The sequence below is a fragment of the Dama dama genome, chromosome 2 (genome assembly GCF_033118175.1).
Source record: "Dama dama isolate Ldn47 chromosome 2, ASM3311817v1, whole genome shotgun sequence".
Lineage (NCBI taxonomy): Eukaryota > Metazoa > Chordata > Mammalia > Artiodactyla > Cervidae > Dama > Dama dama.
Window position 1 is genome coordinate 27,320,449 of NC_083682.1, and position 27,866 is coordinate 27,348,314.

The following is a 27,866-nucleotide window of genomic DNA, read 5'->3' on the forward strand; positions in this document are numbered from 1 at the left end:
ACAGATTGGGATAAATTACTTGTATAAGGCACATGTGATAAAGAAAAATGTTTTCCAAAATATACAAAAAAGTCTTAAAATTCAACAATAAGAAGACAAACAACTAGATTTAAAAAAAATTGGCAAAACCTTTAAGAGATATGCAGGTGGCAAATAAACATATGAAAAGATGTTCTATATCATATATCATCAGAGAAATGAAAATTAAAATGAGATACCACTATATACCTATTAGAATGGCCAAAATCTCAAACACCTAATGTGGCAAGGATGTGAAAAAACTGGTATTCTCATTGCTTGTGGGAATGCAAAATGGTACAGTCATTTGAAAGTTTAGCAGTTTCTGACAAAACTGATCATACTTTTAGCATAGGATTTAGCAATTCAGCTCCTTGTTATTCACCCAAATGAGCTGAAGACTTAATGTCCAAAAAAATTCACACATGGATGTTTATAGTAGCTTTGTTCATCCTTGAGAAAAGTTGGAAGCAACCATGATGTGCTTCAGTAGATGAATAAACTGTGGTACATCTAGACAATGTCATTTTCAATGCAAAAAAATGCATTACAGAGCCATGAAAAACACGGAGGAAACAATGCATTTTACTTAGTCAAAGAAGCCAATCTGAAAAGGCTGCATACTGTATGATTCCAATTATATGGCATTCTGGGAAGTGCAAAACCATGGCGACTGGAAAAAGATTGGCAGTTACCAATGTTCGTGGAGAAAGAGGGATGAAGGAGCAAAACAGATTTTTTAGGGCATTGAAGCTGTGTATAAACCTACATGCCATACATTTGTCTAAATTCAGAATGTACAATATGAAGAGTGAATCCTAATTTAAACAATGAATTTTAGGTGATAACGATGTGTCAGTGTAGGTTTATCAGTTGTAATAAATGTGTAAGATCTTTTTTTAAAAATTTATTTTTTAATTGAAGGATAATTGCTTTATGGAATTTTGTTGTTTTCTGTCAAACCTCAACATGCATCAGCCATAGGTATGGTGTAGGAAATCTTTGCATAGGAAATCTTCACATCGGAAATCTGTGTATCTGCTATTCAGTTTTTCTGTGAACCTAAAAGTGTTATAAACTATCAAGTCTATTTTTAAATGTATCACATAGATACATTGAATGTGCCTAATGAATTATCCAACTCCAAAGTATATTGTCTACTCTATAACACACCACATTTCCTTGTAACTAGAACTCTCACTCTCTTATTGCAGTAAAATGTCTGTCAAAAATAGAATACAAAGGAGAAAACTGTGACCTAGGCAAGAATTTTGGGTCTAGAATTCTACCAAAAGAATCCCATTCAAAGCAAGAGGAAAAACACATGTTTTTACATAAATTAAACTAAATCTCCATTTAAAGATCATGACACTCCAGATGCTGACATCTATCAGGCACTCTGTGAAGGCCACATTCCCACCAACTGTTCTAGGCCATTCTTGGGAGATTTTCCTTGGCAATGAGACGTCACTGAGGAGCTTCTCTTTTAAAGACAGCATTCTCCCTGCAGCCATGTACGGCGGATGGCACACGGTGACTGTGATTCCTGAGGGTGGCATCGGGCCTGAACTTATGCCGCATGTCAAGAATGAGTTCAGACATGCATGTGTGCCCGTGGACTTTGAGGAAGTGAAAATCACCTCCACTTCTAGGTGAAGAGGATGTTCACAATGCCATCATGGCAATTCGTCAAAACCACATGGCCTTGAAGGGCAGCTTTGAAACTGACTACAACCTGCCACCAACTCACAAATCCCGAAACAGTGTGTTCCGCAGGACTCTAGATCTCTGTGCCAACATCATCCATTTTAAGACTCTGCCACGGGTGGAAACCAGACACAAGAACGTAGACATCTTAGTTATTCGGGAAAACACAGAGGGTGAATACGGCAACCTGGAGCACGAGAGCGTGAACAGAGTGGTAGAAAGCCTGAAGATCATTACTAAGGCCAAGTGTTTGCGCCTTGCTGAATACGCTTTCCAGCTGGCCCATCGATAGGGGGCAAGAAAGTGATAGCCAGGCACAAGGCCACCATCATGAAACTGGGAGATGGTCTGTTCCTCCAGTGCTGTAGGGAGGTGGCAGCCCACTATCCTCAGCTCACATTGGAGGGCATGACTGTGGATAACACCCCCATGCAGCTGGTATCCTGGCCCCAGCAGCTGGATGTCATGGTGTTGCCCAGTCTCTACGGCAACATTGTCAATGATGTCTGCACAGGGTTGGTTGGGGGAGCAGACCTTGTTCCAGGTGCCAACTCTGGCCACATATATGCAGTGTTTGAAACAGCCGCGAGGAAATCAGGCAAGACTAGAGCCGATAAGAATGTGGCCAACCCTACTGCCATGCTGCTGGCAAGTTGTATTATGCTGGGTTACCTCACACTCCATTTCTGTGCCACTCCATTCGACTGCAGTCTTGGCATCCATGGAGAACAAAGACATCCAAACTCCAGACATTGGAGGCCAGGGTACCACATCGGATGTCATTCAAAATATCATAGGATCACATCAGTGTTGCCAGTTACATGGTTAGTGCCTTGGAGGCTGAATTGTCCTCCAAATTCCTTCCTGTCCCACACTTTACATTGCCTTTACCTTACTCTCCCCAGTCACAAAGCCCAGCCAGCTTGGCGGAGATGAACTCTTGAATAAACTAGCTTCTATTCCAGCTCAGAAGAGGTAGGGGGAGAGAATCAAATCTGAGTTTGTTTGTTTGTTTTGTTTCTTTTTAATACTGGAAACATTGCTTGTTTAAATTAGCCTTACCTATTGTGCTGTATATGTAGTGAGGAATTATCCTCTATTTTAAGCTGCAATTCACACTTCTCTATGAGATGATACAGTGAATAGATCAGAGTTGTTTGTAGAGTCCCGGACTTTTCCAGAACCTGGCACCCTGATTTTCTCTTATCTAGGTTGTTAAAATTCTGCAAACCAACCTGCAGAGGAGTCTGGCTTCTCTCTAGAGGTTGTTAATGAGTTAATTACTGCAATAAAAGTTAAAATATACATTTTCATTTTAATAATAAATAAGGTACTATAAAGCTGGGCAGTGCAGAATGCCTCCACTCCCTCCTTGATTTCCCATCTTTTCTCCTGGTCTTGTTTATGTGAGAAAAAGGAGTTTTTGCTGGTGTAATTTTTCGCACACGGACATCTCTGAGCACCATAGGTCTCCTGCAAAGGGGCCTCTTGAATTCCTTCCTTGAGCCTCTAAGCTCAAGAATCTAGACAATAAATTCCCAGTTAACAGGCACTGGGCCCCCAGCTCTCTACTATACAAACAGAATCATGTACTGTAAACTCCATGCTCACTGCCTTACAATCTTCCATGCTTTACTTCCTTTTAATCTCTCTTTCAAAGAATGTGCATAAGAAAATGAAAAACACTGAGCTCATTTAAGTGTATACTGTCATCTTATTATATTTCATTTATAGTAATTCTAAGGGCATGGGTGGGAGAAATGCAAAAATGATAATTTTATTAGTGCTGAGAAATATTTATTGCTCAAGTGGGAAATAAAAGCAATGATTACAAAAATTTACAGTAGTTTTATCAGCAGGAATAGATTGCTGATAGAAGTGACATTAAGAAAAACAGTAAATCCTTAATAATATTTTGAAAACCTCTATACTATAGCTCTTGGATCCTGTCATGGTTCACGGAGCACCAGTTAAAGACATTGGACTGAGACCTGAGAAAGTCTTAGTTTCCAAAAGGCTCTGACTCATCATATTACCTTGATATCACCTATCCTTGTTATGTATAAAGTCAGGGCTCAGAATGTGAAAAATCAAACACTAGTTTGAGAGGATTTAATCTGAGGAGGAAATGACTACTTTTAACCCTATCTAGAAGTCTTTGTTGAAGAACAAAGCAAGCAGGAATAAGTCAATTGTAAAATAATCATGGTATTCCTTTTTTGGACACTAGAAATATCATTGGCCAGTGCTGCCACTGGCCCACGTGGTGCCTTCCTCTGCACAGATGTACACTTGAAACCAAAGGCATGGTTTGATGAGTGGAAAAGGGATGGATTTGGGGGTGAAGTCTCCCTATCTCCAGTGCTAAATGAATCCATACTACCTTAACTCACTCTGTTTCCTGTTCTCTCATGGTTGTGAAAATTTATTCACAACCAGTTCAACTGCAGACAGTTGCCCAGATACTGGATTTTATTTGACATTGGGAGTTTATGCTGATAGGTGCATTTGAGCTGAAGTTTCCTTTTCTGTTAAAGATGATTGTTTCCAAAATCTTCCCACAGTTTTGGACCAGACTGCTATTAGTATACCAGTAATTATATATACCAGTAGTATATTAGTAAATTAGTGGAATTTTCCCATTTATCAGTTTGAGATTTTCTTTCCACTGAACTGTGAACATCTTTAGGGCACATACTATGTATTCTTTTTCCTGTCCTCTGTGTCCCCTAGCGTAATGACTTATATATATAAAATAAGTAATATATGTTTATTGAATCACCAAAAATGAATGATATGGTTGATACTACCTAATATTTCTTATATGTAAAGTGAAATAATAACTGTGCCCACCTCATAGACTTGCTGGGAAAATAGAGCAAGAAAATACACATAAAGCTAGTAGCACTCTGCCTGTCCAATGGAAAGTGCTTGATGTAGTTTAGAAATTATTACATTCATTAATATCTATTATATAACATTCTAAAAGCTACTTCAGAGGAGAACTGGGAAAATGATATTCATTCATTACTATCTTTGGAACTTACTGGACAAGTTGCTTTACTTATTATTATGGGTTTGTAACTGAACTGATTTTCATGGAGAAGGAAATGGCAACCCACTCCAGTATTATTGCCTGGAAAATGCTACAGACAGAGGAGTCTGGAGGGCTACAGTCTTTGGGGTCACAAAAAGTCGGACACGACTTAGCGACTAAGCAACAACAACAACTGACTTTCAACTAGAGTCACAAACCATATCAGTCCCCTTGTCTCTCTCCTTTATTTCTTGAATCCAACCATCTCTCTTCTTTCTCACTGACACCTCATTCCTCATTAGCTTGTCTCATCTTTGGGAACTTCCCAATCTCTGTTCCTTCTCTACTTTGTGTCTTGCCTATAGTTTAGCCCCCACAAATCTATTTTGACAATGCACTCAACCTGAACTTTCTAAAAGGGAAATAGAATCATGTCACTTCCCTACTTAACACTTCACATTCCACCTGTTTTCTTTGACCTTGAGATAAAGTCAACAGCACAGCATGAAAGACCTTCCATGTTCTGATCTCTGCTTCCTTCCCCAGGGTCACCATTTCTACTCCCTCTCCCATCCCAGTAACAATACAGTGTAGCACAAGAGTGCAGACAGAGCTCATTGTCAAAGAGCCACGCAGTCTTTCTAGTTCAGGCCTTTGTACATGGTCTCAGTTCTTCACCCATTCAGGAGATGGTCTACTTGTCATTGTGCTCCTGCTCAGTCATGTCCGACTCTTTGCGACCCCATGCATTGTAGCCCACCAGGCTCCTCTGTCCATGGGATTATCCTGGCAAGAATACTGGAGTGGGTTGCCATTTCCTCCTCCATGGAATATTTCTGACCCAGGGATCGAACCTGTGTCTCCTGCCTTGGCAGGCAGATTCTTCACCACTAAGCCATTTGGGAAGCCTGTCTCCTAGTGTAATGTGTAGGACAGTTTAATGTTTTTTGAACATTTAGTCTATGTTAGGTACTGTCCTAAATGGTTTACATACATTAACTTATTTAATCCTCACATGAGCTAGTTATATTGACAAGGAACCTGAAGCACAAAAGAGGTAACTGACCTGTTTAAGGTCAATCAGAGTGTAAATAGTGGAACCAGAATTAAAATCAAGCCAGTGATACCAGCGGAGTCTAAACCACCATTACTAAATTGTTTCCCCAAATTTTAGGTGATCTAGATAGCCCGGGTGGAGAAGGCAATGGCACCCCACTCCAGTACTCTTGCCTGGAAAATCCCATGGACGGAGGAGCCTGGTAGACTGCAGTCCATGAGGTCGCTAAGAGGCGGACACGACTGAGCGACTTCACTTTCACTTTTCATTTTCATGCACTGGAGAAGGAAATGGCAACCCACTCCAGTGTTCTTGCCTGGAGAATCCCAGGGACGGGGGAGCCTGGTGAGCTGCTGTCTATGGGGTCGCACAGAGTCGGACACGACTGAAGTGACTTGGCAGCAGCAGCAGATAGCCCAGGATGAAAAAGTCAGAATAACCAGATAATCAGGGTAATAGTGCCTGAATCAAGCATCAGATACTGAACATGGTAAATGAAGTAGTCAAACTAATTTGTCGTAATAACAGATAACAATAGACAATATGTGGAAAAGAAATGATATATTGTTGAAATAAGAGGATAACTAAAATAATGATAGGAAGTGGAAAAGAAATGTTGAATCTTGCCAAGAGGAGAATTTTGAAGAAATGTATCCAGTTTCCGAATCATTATAGAGGTTCTAAGAAAGTGACAATATTGCTGGGGGCTGAGCTGGGAATATGCAGAGTAACTGGGGGAAACTGATTACAGAGCTTGAAATTTTTGGATGGGGACACTGGGTCCTTGAAGTTTCCCTGACAACTTGCATAAACTGGGGACTCAGTGTGGAGATGTCTTCACATCAGAATGAATTTGCTTATGCTGACATGGGAAGCTACATATATTGCATTTGTGATTGCTCCAAGAAATACGAGGAAAAGAGAAAGGAGACATATTTAAAATGAAAACAAAAATAAAACAAAAGACTCAACCTCAAAAAGCAATTTAAAAGTTGAAATAGCTTGTTACCAATTTTGTAAATGCTTGAAAACCAAATCAGCCTGGGTGAAAACAACATCTACCAAGGAAGATACTAGCCTGGGCTCTAATCCACTGAAGCATCTGGTTTGCTAGAGTTAATGCCAAATTTAGTTTATGCCAAATAGATGTAAATGAATGAATGTTGCTGCAAAGGAGAAAAGAAACATTATATATGTTCAAATACAAGGTATTTTCCCCCTTTTTAATCCCTCAGAAGAAAGGAATTTTCCTAAATTCAAATGTTTATCCTGTTCTTATATTACCAAGGTGTTCTATCAGTTCTTTCATTTTGAATGACAAAGTATTTGGAGGAGGGAAAATAGTGGCATTAGTTATGCCAGTTTGGAATTTTTATAGGAATTATCTGGAGAATAAATTTTGAAAAGAGGCAAAAAAAAAAAACACCTCCTCAGCAAAAATGAGTCATTATTCCTAGAAGCATGTTGTGATAGTTGCAAGTACTGAATGTCATTATATATGTGGCATTAAAAAATCACTTAATAACAAATTGCAGGGTGTTTTTGTCACCTTGTAGAGCTCACATATATTTACCTATTAGACAAATGGGGAAACAAATCCTAATATTATACAATTGGACTCTTGTGACTTTGCTTAAAATATCCAAAGAAAGCATCAAATACAGATTCATAAAAGTGCTTTACCTTAAACAACTTAGACAGATTGGAAGATGATAGTTTTGGAAAACTTTAGAGAACTTGAAAAATGGCTCTGGGTTGGGGAAAACCTTGAGGTCAAGATTCATGGAAAGAGAGTCAATGAAATTATTTCAAGATGTCATGGTAAAGGAAAAAGTAATATTTTTAAATTTATCTAATATTTAATATTACCTATTAAATAATGCATTTAATACAACTATGCATAATAACTAGATCCATAAATGAAATGTTATGGGTAGATAGTTGTCTATTTAAGATGTCCTCTAAAATTATTCAGCTTTGCCCAGAATATTCGTTTCTTCCTTTTTTCTTTTTTAGATCTTATCATTTATAAAAAGGGACTGTTTCTTATATTTGGGGTTGTCTCCTATTCAGGCAGACTTCCATGGTAGCTCAGTTGATAAAGAATCTGCTGGCAGTGTAGGAGACCCAGGTTCAATCCCTGGGTCGGGGAGATCCCATAGAGAAGGAAATGGTAATCCACTCCAGTATTTTTGCCTGGGAAATCCCATGGACAGAGGAGACTGGTGGGCTACAGTCCATGGGGTCACAAAAGTTGGACACAACTTGGCAACTAAACCACCACCACCTATTCAGGCATTTACATTATCTCCTCAATGTAACATGGAAAGTGGGAAAAAGGAAAGAAAATAGATTTCGAAGTTATTGTGCAGAAATGTATAATAGCAAAGGAAGAAGTCAAGATTTCTAAATGTATAAGTAGTATTGTGGAAAGAAATACAAATGAATTTCAAATGAAATTATACTAAACTCTTCAAGGCTGTGGCCAGAATACACATAGGGTACTTCATCTAGTTTTGATTTTTTAAACTGATAAAAGATGTAATTTCTGCAAAAAACTATGGTGTCAAAAATCAACTATATGCCAGATACCAGAGAAATATGTTGGAAAGAAAGCCTGATTTGTAAAGAATGTGTTTACTCTGGGGTAAGATACATCTCAGGGATTGATCCTTTTCAAGGTATTCATGTTGTGATAGAATTAGGTTATTTGGGTGCCAATTTTATTCTTGCCAGTGGCAAGATATACTTGTGTGCACAGTCGCTTCACCCATCTGTACTTTTCCTTATTCACTTGTTCCTCAGTGGTGTTTGTCCTCCACTGAACACTTGCTTTGAGCTGGGTGCTATGCAAACCGCTGTGGGTGCAGCTTGCCAATCAATGTCCTTTGTCTTTAGGATCTCGAGGGGCAGAGGGAATCAACAGTCACCCAGGACTCATAGGCTTACTTCATTTTGTCATATATTACATTATTGTGTTTTTAACAGACTGAAGGTTTTTGGCAGCACCGCATCGAGCAAGTCTTGGCACCCTTCTTTCAGCAGCATTTTCTTACTTCATGTCTCTGTATCATGTTTTTGGTAAAATTTTTGCAATATTTCTGTGATCCGTGATCTTTGATGTTACGAGTGCAAAATGATTATGACTCACTGAAGGCCCAAGAGATGGTTAGCATTTTTTAGCAATAAAGCATTTTTTAGTCAAGTAATGTACCTTGTGTTTTTAGACATAATGCTATGGTGCACTTCATAAACTACTATATGGTGTAAGCATAACTTTTGTATGCGCTGGGAAACCAAAGCACCTGTGTGACTTGCTTCATGGAAAGTTTTGCTTTATTGTGGTGGTTTGGAACCAGACTTCCAATATCTCTGAGGTATGCCTATATAATGGAGTGTGATGAGTGTTGTCATAGAGATATATGCAAGGTGCTATGAGAGCACAGAAGAGGGGAAATCAGACAGTTCCCTAGAGTAAATTGTGCCTCCAGAGTAGGGGGAGAGGGGAGAGAAAGGGAAAGAGCAAAAAGAAGAAAGGCAAAGTAGGAGACAGAAGGGGAGGGCCCTATGAGAACTACCATCACAAGCCACTTACCTGCCCATTACCTGATACTCAAAGCTTTTACTCTTAATTCTCATCATTTCTTATTTTGCATGTTATTATTGTTGAACTCATTTTACCTACAGAACCTTGCCCTGATGATGTTTATCTATAAGGTGGGATTTTCAAGATTTAAGGACAGCACCTGATTTTTCTATGAAGCGTGTTTTTTTTTGTTGTTGTTGGGGGGTGGGGCGGCAAACTCTTTACACTGATTAATGAGCCTGATTAGACACCTCATCGTAGTTGACTGTATGATTGCCAAGATTTTTTATTTTTGTTAAGCTACTTTTCAGCCCAGTTGCTGCTCCTCAAAGTCTTCCTGTTCTATGTTCCCCTCTGCCAGTCTCTCTGAGAGCACGGTTCATCATTTTGTTCTTTCCAGCACCCTTCTTGTTCCCTTCATCTCTCTGTAATGCCTCCGTGATAGTGAACTGGATCTCTAGAAACACATCATCTTTTATTCCTTGGTGATCAGCTCCAGAGTGAACTCCCTGTTCTAATACCATTTTGATTCCTCCTCCTGGAAGTGACCTTGGAATTCACTTGACATTAATCTGTCATGCTCCTCCATCTTCTTTGATTCTATTGCCAATGGCATCATCTACTCCCCTCTTGGCCCTGAAGCTGCCCATAGGCTTCTCTCTGCCTGAGATCTGTCATAGTTCCACGTACCTCTTCTATGTCAGGGTAGCAGTGGCATGCTCATGGCTTGAAAATTCACCACACTCCTCTGGTTCAGGTAAATAAACAAATCGCCACTGCAGCATTCCGAGTGAGAATTACCTTATCACTCTTCCACCTGATACTTTCATCTTTTTCTGAGAAATCGCTTTTCTACAAAAGAGACTGTCAAACTCTTGATCTTCTCCAGTGAGTCTGTTCCCTGACTGTTTAGAGCACTCCAGAAACGGGCAGCTGAGGCTCTCAGTGTTACTTGACCATGGTTATTGTTTTTATCCAGATTGACAGATGCTTTTTATAGACTCCGGCTGAATTTCATTGGGAAAGAGCTTAAAATGCACAGGAGGAGGAAAGTACTTCTCTCCCAGGATCCCTGCTGAGCTGATACCAGTCTATGGGAAGTCATCTATTTAAACAGAAATAAACATGCCTTGGGATGCCAGCAGCCTATTTTCAGCTTTATTAAGCTATTTTCAGCTTTATTAAGAAATCTGTGTTTAATTTTTCCAAACATTTCCAGTTTTGTTCATTTAGCTTTTCTCTGTGTGTGGATCAATTAGAATCTGTGTGTGGATCAATTCTCTTGATGAGAATGCAGACTTTGCATTCTGCTCCTTATAGAAACATAATGTGTTTAGAGAAGAGCAAAGAGTCTGGAAGACTTCTGAGGACTCAGCCAGAAACTTGTACCTAACTGGCTTTTCGTGTGGAAAAGTATTCCTGGTTAGATGTTGCCTGTGCCTGGGTCCTGGGAGATTTCTCTATTGGGTATTTCTTTCCATTTAAAAAGTTCCTCAGACCCATATAAATTGGTCATCTTTATAAATTATACATTGCTCTAGGCCAGAGTCAGGGGTGTGTGTGTATGTGTGTGTGTGTGTGTGTGTGTGAGAGAGTGTGTGTGTGTGTATGAGAGAGAGAGAGTAAATATTGTAGATTTTGTGGGCCATGTGGACTTTGTTGCAACTATTTAATGCTGTCTTTTTAAAGCAGTAGGAGGGACTTCCCTGGTGGTCTAACAGCTAAGACTTCAGGCTCCCAATGTAAGAAGCCTAGGTTCAACCCCTTGTCAGGGAACTAGATCCTATATGCTACAGCTAAGGATTCTGCATGCCACAATTAAGACCTGGTGCAGCCAAATAAATAAATTTAAAATAAAATAAAGCAGTGGGGGCCACAGACAATAAATGTGGCTGTGTTCTAGTAAGACTTTAATTATGGACACTGTAAGTTTAACTTCATATAATTTCCACATGTCTTATAATACTGTTTTTCTTTTGAAATTTGTCAGCCATTAGCAAATGTAAAAGCCATTATTTGTCATTGTGCCATATTAGGTAAGTCTATGGGTCATAGTCTGTGAACCCCCATTCTAGGCAAAGGGGCTAAAATAATGAACAGGCAGAAGCTCTGATGTCTTTAGACTTTCATTTGCCAGAAGGAAAAATAGACGGTGAACCTCCAAACACACAAATTATGAAAATTGTCAAGTTCTAAGGGAGGAGGAAAGAAAACAAAACTGGGGTATTGTAACAGAGAGCAACTGGTGGCCCAAGGACTGGTGGATTGCCTGAGCTAATCAGGGGAGGCGTCTCTGAGGTGGTATCTGAGCTGATCTCTGAAACACATGAACATCTGGTGCAAGTATCAGGAACAGGCAAGGGAAATCACTGAGTCAGGGAGAGCCCCGGGTTTTTGAAGGAGCAAGGTGACTGGTCTCACTGGAGAGGACATTGCAGAAGGGAAAGAAGAGGGCTGGATGAAAGGCTTTTGGATTCATTCAGGTTTCAGTTTTAGACCACTTATGTGTGGAGGTTATGTGTGTTCAGTCGTTCAGTCATGCCTGACTCTTTGTGACCCTTTGGATGTAGCTCTTCTGTCCATGAGGTTGTTTTAGGCAAGAATACTGGAGTAGGTTGCCATGTCCTTCTCCAGAGGATCTTCCCGACCCAGGGATTGAACCTACATCTCCTGTGTCTCCTGCATTGCAGGCAGATTCTTTACCTGCTGAGCTATTGGGGACGCCCTTAAGTAGGTTTAAAGTTGGAGAGTGATAGGAAGTGGTTTGGGGTTTGGACAGGTCACTTTCGTGGTAGGATGAGAGACTGTGGCGGGGGAATGAGAGTGGAGGCCAGGTGGTCAGGAAGTGTGGTTAGGAGGCTTGTCCGAAGTTGTCATTTTCATTTGCATTCCTAACACTATTCCTAATGTATGAATCTGGTAGAGGTTGAGAAGAGAGAAAAAGTGATAAAATATACAGCTCAGTTTGAACTGCCTAGTGAGATTTGCATCAATCACACTATCAAGAAATTAGGTCCATGTAATTTCTGTCTCAGCAATTTTCACAATGACAGCTATTTTGAAGGTACTCACTAGGTATGGCATTATTTTATTTAATCCTCACAGCACTTCTGTGAGGTCAGTGTCTTTATGTGCTCTCTAGATGGAGAAACTAAGATTGTAATAAATTCTGCAATGAGACAATAGGTTTCAAAACTAGGTGGCAGAGGGAGCCTAGGACCCTTGCTTTTCTGTTTTAGCACGTGACTTTTATGAATGTGATCTTTTGCTTTAGCTTGTTATCTATTACTCTGCATCAGGCAACCTAAGTGTTATGGCTTAAAACAACAATGTTGATTCTCATGAATTGGGGGTGGGCTGGGCTCAGTGAGTGGTTCTTCTGCTCCATGTGTTGTTGGCTTGGGTTTATGCATGAGGCTACAATCAGATGGTCACTCATCCAGGGCCTGGAACATCAATGATAATCTCATCCTTATGACTGCCAGTTGATGCTAGTTGGCTGAAGTGTCTCTGTTCCCTTCCATGTGACATCTCAGCCATCATTCGGCTTGCCAGACTTTCTTACTGCATGATTGATGGGCTCCAAGATGGAACATTTCAGAAAGACAAGCCAGCCCCATTGTGTAAGTGCTAGTAAAGTTCTGCTTGTGTGACACTTGGTGAAGTCATTACCTCAGAGCAAGTCATGCAGCCAAGCCCAAAATTAAAGTGAAAAGAGATTCTATATGGGAGATGGGTTCATTAGCATCCACCAATTTAAGTAACATTGTGATTCTAGCTTCTGCCTTTGTACAGAAATATATTGGAGGTTTTCCCTCTTTTGTGATTACTCTTCTCAGTAGCTAAGGATAAGCTAAGGCACCAGATACGTTTTGATCCATGTGTTGACTAGTCATTTATTGTTCCTACTACGAGTAAAGCTAGGAACAGTGTGTTAGGAACTGTGAGTAAAGGAAAACTTTTTCTTTCTTCAGGGTTATTAGAGTATAGAAAAAAAAGCATCATACTGTATAGATGATGAGTACCTAAAAAACACATATGTGTTTTTATGGAGGAACATACACCTTAAGATATATTTCAAACTGATCTTATTGGAGGCCTGGATTATTTTCAGAAAGATGTTCTTTTTTCAGAAAGATGTTCTTCTTATAAAAATATACTTTTCTCCTTGTGATGAGATTTTTTTATATCATGGAAGAAATTGAAGCATTTATTCTTCCAAAAAATGAGGGCATTGTGAAAGTCAATTTTTGTCAAAGATGAACTAATGTCTAGGTCAATTCACTATTTTAAGAAAGAGGATTTCATCTGATACCATGACCTCCAGCTTTGCTTGATCTCCAAAACTTTCTAGAAGTCAGCTTCCTATAAAACAGCAATACAAAAAAGCCACTGGCATGAAAAGGTCTAATCTACTTATCACATGTATGACAGATCTCTCTCTGAACAATAGAAACTTTTATATATAGTAGATGCTCATTTAATGTAAATATCTAAGCTGGCATCTGCTGTTCATTGTTATGGTATAAGTGTTTGGCATTCTAATGAGATTTAAAAACAAATAAAGCTACAATGGCATTTGACGTATGCTTGCATCGTTTTAGGCACTGTCTTCTGTGTACCGTTTCCCCTTGCCTTTGTGCATGTCTGTGATGAAGGTACTATAATTATCTTCCTTTTCTAGATAAAGTTTTAGGTAAAAAAATTAAGTAACTTGTCTAAGAGACAGGCCTTGAACCCTGGACCTTTTGGTTACGAAACCCATTCTTTTTATCCCTGTATAATGCAGAAGTAGCAGGATTTTCTATCAGGAACAACATGAAATAGCCTTTTAGGAGACTTGAGTTCTAGTCTCGTGGGCTGATCTAACTAACTGTGTGATCTTGGACAAATCAACTTCTCTTACCTGAAAAAATAAAATTTAGCCCTCTTCTCTAAAGCACTTACATTTCCAGCCCATATTTTTTGCTAATTTAGAGCCTACATGTTCTTCACAGCTTACATTGTATTTTCTGCACTCCTCATCTCCAGTATCCTGAATCTTTTTTACTTAGCATTTTCATCTTCTAATATTCTATATCCTCTGTTTAATTACTCTCCATCATTAATTGTCTGTCTCTCGTGTTCGATACAGACTCCAGTGAGAATAGGGATCTTTGTTTTGTTTAAAAGTGTATCCCAAGTGCCTCCAAAACTTCCCAGCACATAGGAAGACCCCAGTAATTTATGCTGTCTTTTCTTTTAAGGGATATGTGAGTAGAAGATAGGAAGAGGCATTCCAGGATGAAGAAAATGGCATAACAAAGGACAGTAAAGCAATGGATACCTTGGTGTTTAAGGCATTTCATTTGAGGAAGTGATGTGGGAAGAAAATGGGCCGGTGTGTAGGCGGCACAATGAAGGCCTTTGGTGCCACGCAAGGGAGTCCAGATTTTTTGTGTTAGGTAACAGAACACCACTTTGATCATCAAGGTTTACTAAGTCACCAAAATTCCCAAGGTGCAATCACTGGTTCTAAGAGACAAACCTTGAGGCTTAATTGTACTTGGAAGTAACATTTAACTTTCTTCTCTGAGTGTATGGCCAGTCTTTCCTTGGGAATGACAGGAGGCATCAAAGAAGTAAGAAATGATGTTTCACTCTGAGCTCAGTGTGAAAAATGTGTGGATGCAGATGTGTTATTCCTTATTTATGGTAATTGAATTTGAAATTTAATTTAGCAGTAAAACTCTGCTATTTAAGGGTCTGTTACACTGTAAGAGACTTAGAATCACATAGATTCTAGGGGTACTTAGAGAATCATTTGATGCCTGTTCGGTGACAAGCATAAATGCATTCAAATTAATCATAATTGCCATTCTAGCAAGTAAAATGCAGCAATATGTTTATCAAAAGGACGTTTCCAAGAGATATGAAGAGAATATGATAAATAGCAGAGCTAAAGTGTCATGCAGCAAAGCCATGTGGTAAACAGAAGCTACCAAACTGTACCGCTGCATAGTCTAGGTAATACAGATTTTAGGTATTTGTTATATTTCTCTTAAAGATTTCATTAGCATCATTTAAAGTAAATAGCTGCATGTTTTTCTCTTCTGAACATTTGCAGTAATCTTACCCTTTCACATACTTTTATACATTTCAGTTTCCAAATTTTCATAATCATAACTAACACTGCAATGAATACCTTAGTGCACATTTTTTTCCATGTTGATTGTTTTCTGACAAGACCATACTCACAATGGAATTACTGGGTCAAAGGATATGAATTAATTTTGCATCAATTCTGTCTGCTAATTTGGCTAGTGAAAATTGGTACTTGTTAATTTTTTTTCAAATTGCTAACAAGATGGAAATTATGTTGATTAGCCTGTTGTTTCCTTTTCTCTGAAATGCCTGCCCATGTCCTTGTACCTTTTATCAGTTGGAGCCTAGTGTTTTTCATTTGGCTATGCCACTCAGAATTCTGTGCCTATGAAGGCCAAATCTTTGGATCAAGCCAAATTGTCAATATAACTGAAACAATTAATCAACACTTTGGAGCAGTTGGTCAATCTCCTGATGTGATGGGTCATTTCATCCATACAAGTGGATCAATTTAGTGAAACATCTGGTAGAATAAAAGTGTATCCAATAAAGCATGTTAGGAAGTAGAGTTGAAAATCAAAGTGTAAACTGCATCAGTTAGGTCATGACTTGCTTATATGAGTTCACATGCATCTCCTTTCTGGTTCTTTCCAAAGTGTAATAACGGTGATGATGGAAAGTTCAGGAAACATCTGTTTCTCTGTGTGCACTAGAAGCCTCTGAACTAATTGCAGTATGTCAATGTTTTTATCTTCTCTTGAGTTGGATGTTCTGAAAGCAATCTTGCCCTTGAAATTAACAGCCTTGATTCTCTCCTTTCAGTGACCCTTTGCCAGATGAAACTCTCATTGACTTCATTTAATAAATGAGAAAGCTCGTTCCCTCATTTATCACAGACTGTACTCGGCAATTAGATTCATGCCAGGACCAGAGATAAGGAGATTATAGGAAAGTAACTGAAATTATGAATCTGAGGTTATTATACTTGAGGTGAAAAAAGAGATTTTTTTTTCCATCTGATTCTGGAAAGTTTTTATTTTTATTAGCAGTGATATCTTTCAACTTTGCTATCATGACCTTTAGATATAATAATGGGGACAATAGAAGTCAAGGTCATCAGGCACAAAAGAGGTCTGAGTTCTTTGAGTCTTATTTTATGCCATGAATGGAAAATAGAATCTTTAACTATAGGTTTGGTCCATGAAGAATTTCAGCAGATACCTGTTCTCATTTATTTCCTTTTCAGTTATGTGATTTACTTATGTGTTTCTTTGGGATTTTACTCTAAAAATAAACACTCTGACTGCATTATTACTGCATTATTGCTCTGCTAGAACAGTCTTTGGTGACCCTGCGTCAGGGGATACTGTTTTCTTCTGGTCAGTGTCATGTCTGTGAACATTAATGGCTTTTTGGCTAACTAAAATTTAAAAGATGTTAGTATCCATGAAGTTTCAATTGATGTATACTTGATATGCTATGGATGGAAATATTTCATTTAATCCATTTTCAGCTTGCACCTAATATGTACAATCATGTGTATGTGTGTGTGTTTATAAGGCAAAAGCAAACTGAGATAACAGGAAAAACAATTAAATGGAAAATTCCTTTTTCCTATTAAAAATTATTTTATACCTGTTCCCAATCACTCACACATACACATTTACAGACACATGAAAAGAGCAGTGGTTCACAATGAATAGAAAACTGTTTTGAACTTGGTCAGTCATGATTCCTTCCTAGGCAGTCTATTCTGAACATCCATTTACAGCAATGGGGCAGAAATCTGACCACATCCCTAAAAAGCCAGAAGCATTGATTCCATGATCTGCTACATCTCCCTACCTTTAACTCTAAGCTAAAAGCCAAACCCTTTTTGTGTTTTTTTTCAAAAGAGAGGTCCATCTGAATCACTGCTATAAACTAGGACAGTTCAACAGCCTGGTCAGCGCAAATGGTCAAGTTGAACCCAAGATCAATATGTAATTTGTCAGTGACAAAAGCAACTAAAACTAGTATTCAGAATTAATTTTTTAAGTTATTAAGTGGGTACGGTTCTCTGTTCTTATTTCAACTCAGAAGGATCCAGGGCTATTGGTCACGGATAGGAACCAATCTGAACAAAAAGTTTGTGTGAATGCAAATGCTTAGCATTGCTGAACACGTGTGGGAAAGAGCATGGACTGTGTATAATCAGGCAGCTCTAGGCTGGAGCCTTGGCTTTGTCACTGCCACTGAGGGCCTTTGAACAAGTTGTTCAACTGTTCAGAGTTTCAGTGTCTTCATCAGTAAAATGGGGATGAAACAGTAAATACCTCTTGACTGTGGCTTTGTAGTAGAGTCTGAAGTCAGGCAGGTTGATTCCTCCAGTTCCATTCTTCTTTCTCAAGATTACTTTGGCTATTCGAGGTTTTTTGTATTTCCATACAAATTGTGAAATTCTTTGGTCTAGTTCTGTGAAAAATACCGTTGGTAGCTTGATAGGGATTGCATTGAATCTATAGACTGCTTTGGGTAGAATAGCCATTTTGACAATATTAATTCTTCCAATCCATGAACACGGTATGTTTCTCCATCTGTTTGTGTCCTCTTTGATTTCTTTCATCAGTGTTTTATAGTTTTCTATGTATAGGTCCTTTGTTTCTTGAGATTGTTGTAAAGCTTAAAGGGGATTTTGCATATAGAGGGAGCCATAGGGTGTCATGGTATGGGGTTTCAAACATAACAAGGTTGATGGATGTAGCATGCACATTGTGCATGCTCGAAATTTGTGCATGCCCATTGTGCTGATGCGAAAACTGAGGTTCTGGGCTAAGACCCCAAAAAAGAAAGCTGCTGAAAATGAGAGCAAATTAAGCCTCCCTCAACTCTCCCTCTGAGGAGATCATCCAGGGGAAATGTGGCCTGTAAGACCCTGCATTTCTTTATTAGACTTTGAGGGAATATGTCTAAGAGTACATACGTATGGAAATGTGATGGAGTAAGCATCAAATAGCTCTATAAGGAGTGATCGTTACATGTTTTATTCTCTTACCATAGAACATATGATTCCATTTTCAAAAGCATTGTCTTCTAGGAAGAAGAAATGATCAAGAGATTTTTAAAAATTTCATTTCTCTAAAAATCCATTTTACTTTTTCTCTCTCTCCTCCCAGACATTCTACCAGTTCTTCAACTTTAAAGTTTATCTAGCAGTGGGAAACCACTTTCTTATGACATTATCTTTTGATAACATAAACCTCTGACATTATTTCTAATTATACACACAGTAAATGGATTCATTTCCTTTTTGAACCGCTGAGCCTCTGCCTGTCAAACATGTTTGTTTTGATCATCCCATGAGGTTGATCACGTTATAGGATTTCATCAAAAGGAAAAGAATTGTGGAGCAACGAGGCTCTAAAATGCCTTGACGAAAGCATAGTTCCCAGCTAGAGCTAATCTCTACGCATACCTCAGGAGCCTTCATTTTTCAGAAAATTTACTATGAGCCACATACCATGTTAAACTCTTCGGTTCAGTTCAGTCGCTCAGTCGTGTCTGACTCTTTGTGACCTTATGGACTGCAGCACGCCAGGCCTCCCTGTCCATCGCCAACTCCCAGAGTTTACTCAAACTCATATCCATTGAGCCGGTGATACCATCCAACCATCTCATCCTCTATCGTCCCCTTCTCCTCCTGCCTTCAATCTTTCCTGGCATCAGGGTCTTTTCAAATGAGTCACTTCTTCGCATCAGGTGGCCAGAGTATTGGAGTTTGAGCTTCAGCATCAGTCCTTCCAATGAATATTCAGGACTAATTTCCTTTCAGATGGACTGGTTGGATCTCCTTGCAGTCCTTAGGACTTTTACTTTACTTCAGTTTTAGCTCCCTGCTTTGGAGCAACTGTAATTATCATAATTATCTTTATTTTATTAATCCAGAAACATAGGGTAGCATTTTCAAGGTCAATAAACAGTTCGTATATCCTCTCTTTGATTAGCACTCAAACTTTAAACCTCCCTTCCTCACCCTATAATGTCCCTTAAAGACTAAAGAATTCCTTAAATATATATTTTCTGAATGTCACATTTATTTTTTATTTCTTATAATGACTTTTAAAATGCTTGACCTTCCTCCTGTCATTACTCCCACTTTTCCTCAGTGACAAAAGAACTGATTTAAGAACAAATATTTTGTCATGAAGTGTTACTGTTTAACGCTTCCTAATTGGATTAGTGGATGGAAACTTTTAGAAAATGTAGGTTACTTCTAATCTTTCATGACAAAGAACCAATGCCTTTTCATCCTAGTCATTATTTGAATGTTTATGATCTTAATGATGTAGCTTTATATTAGACAGAATGGCACAGTGGTAAAGAATCAGTCTGCCAAATGCAGCAGACACAGGAGACATGGGTTCTACCCAAGATCCCGTGGACTAGGAAATGGCAACCCACTCCAGTATTCTTGCCTGGGAAATCCCACGGACAGAGGAGCCTGGCGGCCTACATTCCATGGAGTTGCAGAGTCAGATGTGACTGAGCACGCACGGACAGGGATGCATGAGGCATAGGAGCTAAAATTTCTTAATCTCAATAGAGGCATTTCTCCTTAATGTTTGAAATATGTAAGAGGCTGTGATGAGTGCATTGTATTCATTTTTTAAACTTTACAAAAACTGAGAAAACTAGGATTAGATCTAATACATGAAAAAAATGATATTCAGAGGAACTGTTTACTTGTTCAAGTTGCATTACACTAATAAGTACTAGAGCTGATATTTGAAACCAGGTCTCTCTGGCCTTAAGTATGTGTACTTTTTTTAATACTTATTGTAATAATATTAGTGTTCACTCTTACTGTGAATTAGTTATCCAGGCAGGCTAATAATTACAACAATACCTTGACATTTAGTATTTAGTATTAGTCTTAATAGAAATTTCACTCAGCAAAGAGTCACCGAGTGGCTACTATGTGTCAGACATTATTGTAGGCAATGTATCTAAAGCTAAGCAAAAGCAGACATTAAGCAAAAAAATAAATGGTACCTGCACTCTTGGTATTTTATCATTTAGTAGGAAGACAGATCAATTTAAAGAATGAATTCATAATAGTTCTGATACATACTGTGAAGTCATAGAAGAACTTGTGACTGTAAATTGACCTCATTTCTGGGTCAGCAAAGGCCCCTAGTTTCTGAGGAAGTAATCATTGGTTGAACTAGGAAGAAGGTATAGGAATTAGTTGATGTTCCTTCCTTTTTTTTCGAATCCCATAGAGTTGATGTTGTATTATAGAAATTTAACAGAAGATTGTGGTTTGGAGGGGTGGTGGCCAAGCAGGCAGTTGTTCTATGGCCTGTGTGCAAGTTCAGAGGCAGGAAGGACTTAGAACGTTGGAGTGAGAGGGGAGGATGCTCACGAGGTAATCAGCCTAGATCCTGCAGAGCACTAAGTGCATTTTGGGCCTTTTCATCCGTATCCGATGGGTGCTGAGAATCCATCCAAAGATTTAATGTGTGTGCAGTCTGTCATTCAAGTTGGCTAAGCTTTCTTTTCCACCTTCAGTGCATGGACTGCAGATGCCAGGCAAGTAACCCGTGTAGGGGGTTTATGAGCTGAAAATTAATCTGTGTGTTTCAGGAAGGAAATCTGTAGTTTCTCACATAGTGTTTAATGACTGAAGCAGCTTATTGATGCTATCAAGAAACTGATACATTTGTAAAAAGAAATGCATTATCCATGCTATAAAATTAAATGTTGCATTGCAGAGCAATAGACTAAATATCTCCTTAGTCAATTTTTTGTAAACTAAATGTTATAAAATTATATTGGAGCACAGAGGCAGCATAAATTCATGGGGAATGCATTTCTTTAAGAAATTTATTTTGTTAGCCTGTATGGATAGTCAGGTGTTAATTACCTTTTTACAAAAGTGTGCATTTTCCATGCCTGGGAAAAGATGTACATTCTTTTCCCCATGTTGTTCTCTATATTTATGTATGTCTCTTTGGGGCTTTGAGGGCATATGCATTTTAGGAACTGTTTTTTGTGGCATGCTGGAATAAAATCAAGAACATATTCTTTATGTTTTTCTACACAAGTATTAATAACATGTCCCCATATAGCCAGAATTCTGTTTTAAAAATCTCTAAAATAGTTCATGAACATGAGTATCTAAATTAACTTCCAGTGTAAGAATTGGAGTTCTCCCCAAAGCTTTCTGAACATATCCTGCATGACTGGGTAGTCCTGAAATTTTGCATAAAACAAGTTGAATAACTTCTCCTGATCCCTTGGGAAATAAAGCATTTACTGAGCACCTGCTCTGGAATAGGTGCTTTACATACTTACTGACTTGCTTAATCCTCACAAACTAAGAGTGAGTACCATTATTACCCTGTTTTATAGATGGATGAACTAAGATGCAGGAAGGTTAAATAACTTGTTCTGTCCACACAGCTACTAAGGGTTGGTGCTTGGATTAAACATGCAGCTGATTGGAGAGCCCACATACTTAGCTTCCACCTGGCAGCGTGCTATTCAAATGAGGGATGCCTATTATAGAAAGGATGTTTTCTTTTGTGTTAGTTTTTTCTGACTCTCTTTCTTTTTGGAATGATGATTTTGTGGAGCTTGATGTTAACACATATCCCGTCAAATATACGTACTCTGCCAGAAGAATAATTAAATGATAACACTGATGATGATGAAAATAATACACACTACCATTAATCAAGCCCTGATTATACGCCAGACACTGGGCTTGTGCTTTGCATGTTCTCATTTCCTTTTCAATTCTATGAAAATTCCATTTTCACAAATTAGGACCCGGAAGCTTAGAAGATGAAAGTAAACTATTCTTGGAATGGCACCAGTGAAATTGTAGATCATGTCTGAGCAAGATGCAAGCCCATGGTCTTCACTCAATACACAGAATTGTCTCAACTATATACACTTTTGCATGCAGTATACAAGTATGGGTACCTATAAAAGCTGTGGATGGGTAAGGGGAATATTTTATAGTTTATCAAAATGTGGGTTGCAATTTTTTAAAACCCAAGTATCACTGCATTTAATTAAGCCATCTCCTCTTTATCACCTGCATCTCAGGGGAGATGGACATCATAGAGTGCCCTTTCCCCATATAAATAGCTCTTTGTACCTGGGGTATAGCTTCCTCTCTCCATGGTGAATGAGCTCAAAGTTGTTCATGCTCCTACACCCACGTGTTTTTCCAGTGAGGTTATCTGACAGCCAGTTTTCACTACCCTGCTAGGTTTTACAGTTTCCTTTTTACAGTTCGAATTCTTAAAATCTTTCCTGGTAACGGAGTCTGACAATCTGTCTGCCTGTCTCTGAGCACTGACCACAGGACAGGCCCAGTGTCAGCTCTCATTCAGGGCTCATGGAAGTGAATGAGGCATAAGTCCTTCTTCTAAGAAGCATAAATTTCATTGAAAAGGAAAATCAGAGAGTAAATGTAACATTGTCTTGTATGAGGAAGATGACTTTGGATCCCCTGCAATAAATGTCCTGTTTTATTGGCTTTAACTTTCTGACTTAAAAATTTCCAAGTAACTCAAAGACTATTAATGTGACGTACTTCTCAATTATGCTGCTACACTGAATTGGGTCTTTTACATTTGAGAATCAACTCATTAGGTACTCTGGAAACAGATAGTTGTTCAATCACTCATTCAACAAATGTTAATGGGCCATCTTTGATCGTGCCTGAGAATTCACACTCTGGATTCTTCTTTCCTAGGTTCCCACTGTCACTTAACCAACTCTGCAGCCTTGAGCAGCTTCCATAGTTTCATCAGCCTTAGTCTCCATCTAGGAAATGTGGCTAGTGATAGCATTGATGCCATAGAGTTGTGGTGAGATCATGTAAATAAAACACTCGAGGACCTTGTCTGAGGCACAGTAAGGCTTCAGCAAAGGTGAGCAGTTGCTATGAACAGCAGCATCTTCCAGGCACTTCACAGGATGCTGAAATAAAATGATGAGCAAACTCAGATGCTTTGCATCCATGACAGAGACACAGAGAGAAAGTTCTCTGCTCTCTTGAAGCTAAAGTTTGAGGAAATGGAAGACCCAGCATAATTGGAGCACAGAAAGCAGAGGAAGTGATAGTGGATGAGGCTGGAGAGGAGGATTGGGAACGTTTTAAGTGTAAAAGTGAGCTTTAATCCTTCAAGCAGCAGGAAGCCATGAGAGTGGTTAAGAAAGGGAGGTGACATTTTGATTTTATATGTGGAAGGATTCCTGGCTGATGGCTGGCTGGCTCAGAAGAATGGTTCAGTAGATGCAGCACAAGGGCTCTTAACCAGTATGTGAAATTACATCAGCTGTAAACACTTGCCTAGTGTGCAAATATGAGAGGTGTAAGAGCCAGAAAGGGCTAAGAGAAACATTTCATTCTTTACTGAAATATGAGTCATCCAGTGTCACACAACTAGTAAGTGGTGAAGCTGAGGTTGGAAGCAGTATTCATGCTCTTAGCCCCATGATCTCGCTGAATGATCCAGGGAAGACACAATGGTAGCTTGGACCTATATAGAGGCAATGATGGTGGAGAGGAGTGGAAAGATTAAGAAGTGTTCTGGTCAAACAAGGGATAGAACTGGGTGAAGGGTTAGATATAACAGACAAACTAGGCTCTGCCTTTTTATGTGATTCGACTCTATTTAATGCTTGTCAAGGGTCTGATGAAGATCCCTGATTCTCAGATGTCGCTGCATTAGGTGATCTCAGCTATGTTATAAAAAATGTTTTTAAATCTTAGAGATTTATAAACATCTAGGAGATTCTCTCTAAATGATTGCCACTATTGGGGAGAACATTTAGAATCTTTTCATTGTTTCTTCACAGAGTTAGTCACTCCTAAAGTCTGACATAATAAACAATATTTCTCACCAATGTATTTGCTGATGTTTTTGTGTGTTTTTTGCATCTAAACATACTACAGAGCATTCAGACTTTCCAGCCAGTTTAAGGAGTCACTCTGTTTTTCTTTTTCTTTTTCGTCTATTTGGAGGTTTAAAAGGAAATAAGTTGCAAATAATACAGTGACTTTTTAACAGTAATCTTAATACTCTTTATCATATGGCTGTATTACATTTGCTTCTCATTTTAAAGGGTTTAGTGTTTCTTAGTACATATTTGGGACATTTTCTGAACATGAGTTTGTCAAAAATATGTTGGCTTTTATTAATATCCTCAGTATGCCAGTTTTCCCTTTTTTATGTGTCATCCACAGCTCTAATCCTCTCTGTTCCCAGGGTTAAGTCCCTGATTTTTAAATCCTGCTGATAGCCAGGGGACTTCTGGAAAATTTCTAACATGAAAAAATTGTCAAGTTATGACTTATTTGACACCATGCCACCTAAAATTCTTGCAAACAGTTGAGGAGATTCATTTTTTCCCCACATATTTAGAAAGTTTTTCTTCATTATTGAAGATTAAAATGTGACCAATGAAATAACCTTTGGAAATATTGAAGAAAAAACGGAAGGAGAAAAATCACTCAGCATATCACTATTTACAGATTATCACTGCTTATATGTTGATGCATTCCTTCCAGTCTTTTTTTTGTTTGTTTGTTTTCTGTGTTTCGCATCATAGTTATAGTGGAGGTCCAGTCCATAACATGGAAGGGCATGATGGTTTACTTCATCCCTGTCTCCATGAGAAATCCAAGTGGATTTCATTGAGTCTCAGCACAGACATGTGTGCACACCCCTAAGGTGTCCAGAGCTCCCCTTTCTAGTCCTGAGGACTAAAGAGTTGCCTGGATCACTGAATGTAGTCACTCCCATAAAAGATGGGTTAAATGTGAACTGGAGAAAGTCTCAGGATACTGGTGAGTAGCATTCTTGCTGGATATTTTCCAAGAAAAGTACTGGCAGCTGGTCCTCAATACACAGCAGAGAGAGATACCTGGATGTTCACTTCTCCTGCTTGGAGCTTCTGGTTATGAGGATTACTTCACCCTGCAGGTAGAGCTAGGGAGAGGGAAGGAAAAGGGTGAGTCCTTAGGTGATAATGAAGGCATTTCAGAAGCCTGAAGCCTGGGGTGGGAACACATCAATTATTATCTTGATATAGTGGTTGCTTGATGTCATTTTGATTGTGATCATAACATAAGCATCATTGTTTGCTTATATAGCACTTTATTCCTGTTAATATATTCCATCTAATATAAAAATTTCATTTGCCTAGGTTAGCATAAACAATGATATCAATGATAATAATCATAATAATTTACACTTACACAGTATCAATGAAAATTTGCCAATATCACATAGCCAGTTAGTGGTATAGCTGAGATTGGAACTGGTATTCATGTTCGTAGCTACTGAGTGCTACTGTCCAAACACTTCATAAGCATATTTGTAATACCTACATCATACTCCATTGATTGTGTCAATTAAACTTTACTTAAGCATTCTCTTACTGAAGTAAAGCACTGTTGTTTAGGTTTATTTTTGTAAATAATGCTGTCATGATTATCTTGATACATAAAGCTCTATTGTTGTCTCATTGCTTCATTTTTTTTTTCCCTTTAGGGCATATTCATTAAAGTGAGATTATTGACTTAAAAGTTTATAAACAAGACTGTGGCTTTTGATATATACGCCAACATGCTTTTTCTTGTCAGAGAAGTTTAATTCACATTGCCATCAAAGATTTGTGCGAGTTTCTGCATTAGATATTTTGTCTTTCTCTCTCTATAGCATCCCTGCTAAGCCTGCTAGGTGGAAGACAGTCTGCTGGCTCTCAAGGACAAAGCTTCCTATTTCCCTCAGGGAATTAGATGTTTCCTTGGGTCATTTGATAACATACAGGTAAATTTGGCTATGGGAGGTGAGCAGGGCAGGGGAAGAAATTAATTTCATGCAGAGGAAACATTAGCAAAAGCAGATGCTGAAAAGTAAAGCCCTTGATTTTTAGAATGCAGGTTTATTTTGACTAAATGCTTATGGGTTGGGAGACTTTAACAAGGACAGTCACTTTAGCTCTCTGGTTATGTACTTAATAGGCTATAAAATCAAGAGTTTAGATTATTTGATTTTAAGCATCCTTAAAATTTTATTGTGAGTTATTCTCTAGCTGAGCAAGTTAAATAAAATAAAAATCCCCCATATTGCAAAGCAAAAATTCTATATGTTGCTTAAGTTTTAAAAATATTTATTTCTAATGGGTAGGAGGTAAAGGCATTCCAGTGAAAGTTGTTATTTTTAGAAGATAACTAATAATTCTGGAAGATCATCGGTATATGTACCAATTGTGAACAATTTAAAACTTCAAAGTTCTTGCTCCTCTCTGTAGACTAAAAGGATATTCATTTGTTTCTCTGACCTTGACTAGATTCTATAGCACAGCATGTTCTTTCTCTTGTACTATAGAGAGAGCTTCTTATAAAATTAGGGGAAACATAAATCAAGTCAAACTCACATTGGCACACAGAGATAGGGCAATGTGAAATCCATGTTCTTAATCCAGTAGTCACCATCTGCTTTTTGGGGTCAGGGAGGCAATGCTATAGGATGGCAGCCACGGTCAACAATCTCCAGAAGTTGTGAATTTGAAGGGCACAGAATAGCTCTTTTTTTTCCTGGGAAATAATTTCCAGGGACTTATCCATTTTTCTGAAGTTCCTACCTTTGTAATTTATTTGAAACAAGGCCATTATGGCCCTGTCATATCACCATGTCTTATCCATACTTCAAGGCCTCCTGGAAGCGCTGCCCATTCCAGGAAGGAAGTTATCCTCATGCTACCTATCTTTTTAATATCATCAGGGTGTGAACTCCAAAGCAGAATGCATCCAGTTTACCTTTGCATTCCTGATATCCAACACATAGTAGATATCCAGTAAACATTTGTTAAATGGATAGAGGAACAAATGATGGATTCATTTTCCCAGGAGGAATGATTCTTCCCCTTGTGTTCTTGCTATATGTTTCTGGCAAACATGAAGCATAATAAGTAAGGACGGCTGCCCTAGAATCAAGCTGTGGTTTCAGATTCTGGCTCTAGGTCTTATGAGCAGTGTAACTAGCCATGATAAATGGCTAACTTCTTTGTGCCTCAGTCAACATTGAAAAAACTAAGATCATGGCATCTGGTCCCATCACTTTATGGCAAATAGATGGGGAAACAATGGAAACTGTGACAGACTTTATTTTCTTGGGCTCCAAAATCACTGCACATGGTCACTGCAGCCATGAAATTAAAAGCAGCTTGCTCCTTGGAAGAAAAACTATGAAAGACCTAGACAACATATTAAAAAGCAGAGACATTACTTTGCTGACAGAGGTTCATATAGTCAGAAGTAGTTTTTCCAGTAGTCATGTATAGATGTGAGACTTGGACCATAAACAACG

The 27,866-nt window shown here is 38.6% G+C and overlaps 1 protein-coding gene and 1 pseudogene across 2 annotated transcripts in view; both read left to right on the plus strand.

The window, feature by feature from the left end:
• Positions 1 to 27,866, plus strand: part of NELL1 (neural EGFL like 1) — a 1,025,511-nt gene that overhangs the window by 692,569 nt on the left and 305,076 nt on the right. The gene's annotated exons all lie outside the window — the stretch shown is intronic.
• On the plus strand, positions 1,384 to 2,554 carry LOC133040726 (isocitrate dehydrogenase [NAD] subunit gamma, mitochondrial-like; annotated as a pseudogene).